The sequence below is a fragment of the Miniopterus natalensis genome, chromosome 6, assembly GCF_054644295.1.
Source record: "Miniopterus natalensis isolate mMinNat1 chromosome 6, mMinNat1.hap1, whole genome shotgun sequence".
Taxonomy (NCBI): Eukaryota; Metazoa; Chordata; class Mammalia; order Chiroptera; family Miniopteridae; genus Miniopterus; species Miniopterus natalensis.
The window spans coordinates 5,280,351-5,289,115 of NC_142086.1; the positions used below are offsets into that span (position 1 = coordinate 5,280,351).

The window sequence follows — 8,765 nt, forward strand, 5'->3', positions numbered from 1 at the left end:
TATTACAAATGTCCTCTTTTTTCCTCCATTGCTCCCCTCCACCCAGCATCTGCCTACAAGCGCCCCAAGGCCCTCTCCACACTATGTGTGTCCATGGGTTATGCATATATGCATATAAATTCTTTGATTAATCTCTTCCCATCCACTCCACCACACCTCCTTCCTCTGAAATTTGTCAGTTCTTTCCATGGTTCTATATCTCTGTATCAGTTATGTTCATCAGTTTATTTTGTTCATTAGATTCCACATATGAGTGAGATCATGTGGTACTTGTTTTTCTCTGCCTGGTTTATTTCACTCAGCATAATACTTTCCAGGTCCCTCCATGCTGTCCCAAAAGGTAAGAGATCCTTCTTTTTTATACCTGCCTAGTATTCCATGGTGTGAATGTCCCACAGCTTTTTTATCCACTCATCTACTGATGGGCACTTGGGCTGTTTCCAGATCTTTGCTATTGTAAATTGCACTGCTATGAACATAGGGGTGCATAGATTCTTTCTGATTGGTATTTCGGTTTTCTCAGGATATATTCCTAGAAGTGGGATCACTGGATCATTTTTAATCTTTTTTTAATCCTTTGAGGAAACCCCATTCTGTTTTCCATAGTGGCTGCACCAGTCTGCATTCCCACCAGCAGTGCACCAGGGTTCCCCTTTCTCCCCTCACCAGCACTTGTCATTTAATGATTTGTTTGTTGATGGAGCCATTCTGACAGGTGTGAGGTGATACCTCATTGTCCATACTTCCCAAAACAATCTATAAGTTCAATGCGATCCTTATTAAACTACCAACAGTATATTTCACAGATCTAGAACAAACACTCCAAAAATTTATATGGAACAAAAAAGACCCCAAATAGCCATGGCAATCTTGAGAAAGAAACAAAATTGGAGGGATCACAATACCAAGTATATCAATTTATACTACAAAGCCACTGTAATCAAAACTGCCTGGTACTGGTACAAGAACAAGTGTATAGATCAGTGGAAGAAAACAGAGATCCTGAACTGGACCCAAGACTTTATGCTCAATTAATATTTGACAAAGAATTTATAATGGAGTAAAAACAGTCTCTTCAATAAATAGTGTTGGGAAAATTGGACAGGTACATGCAAAAAAATAAAGCTTAGACCACCAACTCACACCATGCACAAGAATAAACTCAAAATGGATAAAATACTTAAGTGTAAGTTGGGAATCCATAAAATTCCTAGAGGAAATCATAGCAAATCTCAGGCATCTCATGTAGCAATGTTTGCAGATACATCTCCTGGGGCAAAGGAAACAAGAAAATAAACAAATGGGCCTGCATCAAAATAAAAGGCTTCTGCACAGTGAAAGAAACCGTCCAGCAAATGGAAAGGGAGCCCACTGTATGGGAGAAAATATTTGCTAATGAGACATCTGATAGGAGTTAATATCCAAAATATATAAGGACTCATACAACTTAACAAAAAGAAGACAAACAACCCAATTAAAAAATGGGCAAAGGACCTAAACAGTTCTCTAAAGTGGGCATACACATGGCCAAGAGACACATGAAAAAATGCTCAAAGTCACTAATGGTCAGAGAAATCGACGTCTTTCTTGATTATTATAAAATCATAAATATGCTGACAGTGTTTTCTGTCAGGCTTGTCAACTGTTGAGCAACCTGGTGCCATCTTAACAAGATTTAAATTTAATGATTCTTTTAGGTAAGACAAAGATCTCAACATCTGGGCCATTCTTCCTAAATGTTATTTTTGCTACGTGTTTAAATGTAGGACAGTATTTTGAAAGCCAGCTCTAAATAGAATGAGCTTGAAAAAACCCAACCTAATAAGCACAGCCAACCCCAAAGAAGAAATCGACATGTAATTGACCAAATAGTGTGTATAAGCCCTGGCTAAGCCTGCCTTTGGTGAGCAGAGACTTGACTATGAATCCTCTGTCTTCTTTACTTGCTGCAAGTAGAACAAACTACCTTGCGACAACCATGTCTTGCTTCTGAAAAGAACACCCCCAAATAGCAAAACCCCTTGAGTTGGGTAACATTTTGATTTTCATGCTTCATTTCTCATTGCTTTCATCATGATTCTTCGCTCTGCAACTGCCCTTAACTCATTTGTTCATGCATATATAAAAAAATCTACTTGTAGGACACTTAATCTATAGTTAATTTCAATATTAAAATTTTAACTAAGGTTCTGGGAGACTGGTTGAGGTATATTGTACTTAAAGTTCTCTCATGGAATGTTTTAAACTTATTATTTTTAAATGCTTTAAAAAAAAGCATTTCCAGTTGAGCAATAAAATATTTGTACTATAAAATGTTTGACTTCTCTGAAGGTACTCCAAGGCAGCATTGGTAATACTTACTTCCAACAATAAATATACATTTAAAAAAAGTCTAAATTTCAATGGGCTCAAAGAATTTTATTTTCCCTCTTATAAAAATAACAAACTCGAAGTCAATGTGTAGGCAGTGGCGAGAACGGAACCAGGTGTTAGACCGGTGGGGTCAGACTGGACCTTGGTTCAGCAACCTCAGTACTTGCGTTCTGGCTAAGAAAGAATTCAGAGCCAAGACTGGAACATCAGGGGAGGATCTGACCTACATGCCAAAGCTATAAAACATCAGGTGTCTAAACCACGTGATCAGAGATATGCAAGGGAGGAGAAGTCACCTGTGAAAAAGGTCCTTGATTTCCCAGTTTTATTCATTGCTAGACACCTGGTGCCTTCCGCCCTGGGGACCTTCTACTTCTGTACCTCGCCTATTGTCCTTACTCTGCTCATGCCTAAGTGCCTTCCACAAATGTACCTATGTGATATTATGTTTTTCTACCTCAATTCTACTTTGGATGTAAAAGAGGAAATAAATTCTAAACCCAATTTAGAAAAAAAATTAAATAGAGAAATTCATAAGTATTAAATAAGAAGTCCCAAAATTAAATAAGTAAAAAGACAGGATAAAAAAATCCTAATTAATTTTTACAGAGCTAATGAACATTGGACATTATTTTTCTCAGAAAGTATAACATATTTAAATTTTAAAAATATATTTAAGAAAAAAATGACTTATAATAAAAGTAAGGAGAAAAATGAACAACATTCTGTTAAGAGTAGAAATTGAAAACTGACCACATAGATCAGATAGCTATCAGATGACTGATACGTGTGTATATTTATATACGTATATACACATATACATATATACATATATACTTATATACATATATACACATATACATATATACATGTATATTTTTTCCTTTAGTTTTCTTGAGTCATTTACTTGAATAAGTGTGACTTGAATTCAGTAAGAAATGTTTCCTTTTTTATATGCAGTTGAAACAAAAAAATCAAGGTTGCAAGTCAAACTTCTGCTCCTAGGCAGTGAGGCAAACTGGTCTCCTGCTACAAAACACCTAGAGGTTGGATAAACGACAGCAAACATATTTCTACGTGGTTTGCCAAACTGCCAAACTCAGATGCGAGCATTAAGAATTTTAAAGAGCTTTTTCTTTACCTGCATCCCAACTCCCCCTCCAACACACACACACACACACACACACACACACACACGAATCTGAAAACAAATTGATAAGCAAACCCAGTAGCTGAAATTGCCCTGTGGGCAGCTGCCAATATAGAAAACTAAATTTTGGGTGTTAAAGGCATGCAGAGGACATGAGAACCAGTAGTGGTTTAATAAAATGAGAAAAATAAACTGAAATCCCCAGAAAACCTCAAGTAGCCTGACTGTTGAGTCCAGCATGGGGGCAGCTGCCCTGGAGAGTTGCCAGGGCCTCCAGTGGTCTTCTCTTGAGGGAGAAGTAACTTTTGTGTGGCTGTGTTAATGAAGGGGAGCATGCCTCATCTCCCTTGGTTGCTGCTGGGGGTGGGGTTCTTGGGGTACTACTGGAATAAGCATTTTCAGGGGTCCCCATGGGAAGACAAGATATGATAAAAAGCTTTATTTCTGTGGAATTACACTGTGGTTTCCAAAATCCCATTTCCCTTAGTCCAGTCATAGAAGTGTAGCTGGGATTTCAGTAGAAATAAAATCAGAGCCAGTGTCCAGAGTTTCCTTCCCACGTTGGAGCCAAGTCCAGTTCAGCATCAGGCCAGTTGCAGCCCACTAGTCCATTGTGTGTGGGGTCTGCATGGCTGTGGGCCACACGGGCGAATGCAAGAGAGCCAAGAGAGCACGCCCTGAAAAATGAGCCCCAAAAGTCTCTAATGCGCAAGCAAGTGGGCACCTTTGCTCAGGGGATTATATATTCCAAATCTTCACACCTTGCAGTGACCATGACCATCCTGGCCAATCATCTCTGCCCCAAGGTGTGATTGACATGCAAGTATCTCCCCTATGTCACCCCAACTTTACTGGTCATGCGTGTATCTTCCCTATGTAATTCCCTCCCCAGAGTTTTGCAGGGAGCATGCCTATAATGTCTGGCCTTCTCTTTGTTCCTTTGTTGTTATTAATAACTAGAAAATTATAATGGTATCAGTTGGGCCAATGAGATTTTGGATTGATTTGTCACTGAAGACTCACTTGGCCTAACCTGACCCATGCAGGTGGCCTTGGTAATTGCAGTCATTGCAGATAGAGAAGAAATCAACAATAGCAATAGCTAACCATTACTGAGCACTTACTCACTAGACTTTGTCCTATGTTCTTTTTTTTTTATACATCTTAATTGATTTCTGAGGAAGAAGGGAGAGGGGGAGAGAGAGAGAGAAACATCAATGATGAGAGAGCCATTGATCAGCTGCCTCCTGCACGCCCCCCACTGGGAATCGAGCCCCCAACCCAGGCATGTGCCCTGACCGGGAATCGAACCTCGATCGCCTGGATCCTAGGTCAATGCTCAACTGCTGAGCTATGCCCGGCTGGGTTGTCCTATGTTCTTAATGAATTATTGTGTTCAAGTCCCATAAACTCAGGAAACTGAGGCATAGAGAAGTTTAATAACTCATAGTCACAGAGTTTATAAGGTTTAGAGCTGGGATTGAAACCTAGATTTGATCTGATACCAAAGTTCATTTACTTTCTGAGTATGCTCTAGAGTTCTTGGTTTATTCACATATTTGTAACTTTCTAAATAAAAGCAAAAGTAGAACTTGGTTCTAAGGTATCAAGTATGATGTTTTCAGAGGTGCATGGTAGATATAGTTTTCTATGAAATTTCTTGGATTTATTGAAACTTCATAGCCTTTGGGGCAAAATGAGAACTTTCTGGTTTATGTGACCTCCTTTGTTTTATAGTAAATATGCCCATATGTTGGGCATAGAGTGGATTAGAGCAAAGTCCTTTTAGGATTTGGGGGTGCTGATGTGATAATAGACCCTGATTCAACAGTGTCAACAGCATAGAACAATTAGCAAGTTAATAAATTAAATTTCATTTATATGTCTCCTGAGAAGGACTCTGTCAGCTTAAGTAAGATTGTGCCTTGAGTGTCCATGAGGTTACAAACTGAGCCTGGCTCTCTATGAGGATCCAAGTCTAATGCACTGGCTGTGCTCATCCATCACTTCTTTGACTCCCTAGGGAATCAGGACTTTAATGAAGACAAATTCTATTATATTAAATGTTTTTTCTTGATAATACAAATCCAACCATGGCCCTAATTAATGAACTAGAAAATTATTTTTCTATACACTATTAAAGGTATTGGTTGCTTTGGGACATTTTATTATAGGTTTTTTGTAGATGTATAAGAAATACTGATATGCCCCCTGAAGAATGTGAGAGCAATCTGGGGGCATGAAAAATACAAGATGAACTGAGGAATTTTATTGGGCAAGAACATAAGAGAAACACTCAAAGATGAATGGGGGTGTCAAACAATATCCAAGTCAGCTTGAAGGGGCTTCTCTTGCCAAAACTGGGGGGCTATTTGAACATAAAAAAGAATCTTGACTGACTGTAGAAGGAGAAGGGGAGACTTTTATAGGTATTTTAATTTTAGGGGAACAGTTCACTACAGAAGCAGTATATGCAGGTCAAGAACGTGGTTTGGTTTGAATATTGACTCCATTTCTTTTGCTGTAACTTCTTAAACCTTTCTATGCCTTAAATCTTCCTATACATCTGTATAGTGGGTGTAATAATTACAATTATAATTATACCTACCTTCATCAAAGAGATGATTGACTAAGATAAAATTTGTAAGTAAAGTTTTTAGAACAGTCCACAACACATAACATGTGCTAAATAATTATTTATTATTACTTCTATTGCTTTTGTCTATATAATAATTACTACTTATTTGGGAGCTGACATACCAGCCCCAGGTGTGTTTTTTTAAATGGCAAATTGTTTTATTATTTTTCAGCTTTTTGGAGATGTAATTCACATCCAACACTGTGTGTTTAGCATGTATTACATATTGACTTGCACCACAGATATTGCACAGTGATCACCATAGTAGTGCTAGTTAATACCTTCATCACTTCACATAATCCCCGTTTCCTTACTGTGGTGATAATATTTAAGATCTACACTCTTGGCATTTTAAGAACATAATGCAGCAGTGTTAACGATCATCACCATGCTGTACATTAGATCCCCAGAACTCATGCATCTTATAACTGGAGGTCTGAACCCTCTGACCAACCTCTCCTCATTCCCCCTGCCCTCCAGGCCTTGGCAACTGCCCCATTCTACTCTCTTTTCTGTAGTGGCATCAGGGTAATTCTAACTCATAAAATGCATTTGGTGGTATCCCCTGCTCTTCAATTTTTTGGAAAAGTTTGAGAAATATTGGTATTAATTCATTTTTAAATATTTGGGAGAATTCACCAGGGAAACCATATGTCCCTGGGCTTTTTTTGTTGGGAGAAATTTTTAAAATTCTTTTTAATTAGAGTTGACTGTTGGGAGATTTTTTATTTCTGATTGGATCTCCTTACTTGTTATTGGTCTGTTCAGATTATCTGTTTCTTCAAGATTCAGTCTTGGTGTGTTGTATGTTCTTCATATTTCTGTGATAGTTGTTGTAACATGTCTTGCTTTTCTGATTTTATTTATTGAGTTTTCTCTTTTTCTCCCCTTAAGTATCTCTAAAGATTTTCTAAATTTGTTTATTTAAAAAAACAAACAGCTTTTAGTTTTATTGATCTTCGCTATTTTTTTCTGGTCTCTATATTATGTTTTTTGTGGTTTTTTTTGCTCTGATCTTTGTTATTTCCTTCCTTCTGCTAAATTTGAATCCCCGAGTTTTCATACTCTAGACTTTTTTTTTTTTTTAAAGTGCATTCATTTAGATCTTTTTACAGATGAATTCTATCTAATATTTAAGTCATCTCAGGAGTCACTGTGGTAACAGGAAGTTGTGAGATGTTTACTGTAGACCCCGCCCTAGGAGGACAAGAACCACCATCTAGCAGGCAGTGACTAGTACCTAACAGTGCTGGATTCAGCCACACATACTAAACCTGGGAAGACAGAGGTAAACATGACCCTGCACAAGGATGACACACAAATTTGTGAAGTGTTCCCTAAAATTTAATGAAGAGAAACTAGATTTTTGGAGGTGATCACTTCGTGGTTCATACAGGTGCTGAATTAAAACCTTGAATACCAGAAACACCTAAAAATGACCCCCCACAAGCATTTGACCAAACGAGGCTGAGCAGGCCCCTTCTATGCAGGAGGCAGCACTCAGAGGCATGTGCACTAGCTCAGGATAACCTGGTCAAGGACCCAGCCTGCGCTTGTTCCCCCCACACGCTCAGGCTGCTTGTTCAGATCAGAGAGAGAAAGAGATCCACCGATAAAAACAGTCCCAAAGTATTAAAAAAGAGTTGTAAGATAGAAAATCTGTAGAAACCCCATGGCTGGGTGAAGAGCAGTTTTCTGATTCGATGCCCTTTGAGGCTTCAGACCCACGCACAGGGACTGGGGGAGCTGCAGGGGAGAGAGCCCTGCGCACAGGCCGTGTGTAAGGTCGCAGCTGGCCTTGGCAATGTTTCCCGTTTGAGAATCAGTACTGGAAACGGGAGCGCTTTCGCTGGAGAGCTGATGGAAGGATGAGAGTAGAAACCCCAGAGGCCCCAGGGGCCCCGGGAATCAGAGAACAGTCTGGACAGGAACCCTTAGAGAGGTGACCATGTCCTCAGTGAGCCTGGAGCTGACTTGGGCCAGCTGAGGTCTGCTTGGCTGCGCATGTGCCTGCATGAATCCCAGGGAGGGCCTCGTGAAGAAGCCTGTGAGGAATCACATCCTCACCTGGGGATTGTGTTTGAAGAAGATTAGATCATCATAGAACCTTCTAGCCTTCGTCATTTGAAAAGTCTGCACATAGGAGGAGAGAAATAAAAATTCTTTCTCAAGGTCAATTTCATATTTACAAAAGGCCTCTTCCTACAAATCATGTTTTGGTATCAAATGCAACTTGAATTTCCTAGTGTAAGAAGCAGGTGCAGTGCAGATGACGGCCCTCCCCTGACGGGTGGTGTGTCCAGCAGCAGCTCCGGGTCTTCTGCAGGATCTGCTGCAGGTGCAGATGCTGGTGTCCGGGCAGGAGGCCTTTCCCTTGTGTCCCCAGGCCTGGGTTCTGGAGACTCCTCAGTACCCACACTCACTCAAAACCTGTGCTGGCCCTGATTCCTGGTGTGGCGCATCTGCCCCCACTCAGGGCCATGGGGTGGGCGTCCCCATTGACCTGCCCCTCAGCTTCCTTCTGGAGCACTGCACTTACAGTGACCAGCGACCGCTCTAGAAGCATCAAATCCTGCCTGGCCCTAGTTTTTGCGTTTTGCCTGC

At 40.0% G+C, this 8,765-nt stretch overlaps 1 pseudogene; it reads left to right on the forward strand.

The window, feature by feature from the left end:
- The first annotated feature begins 7,407 nt into the window (after positions 1-7,407).
- On the forward strand, positions 7,408-7,506 carry LOC148092844 (U6 spliceosomal RNA; annotated as a pseudogene).
- The last annotated feature ends 1,259 nt before the right edge of the window (positions 7,507-8,765 follow it).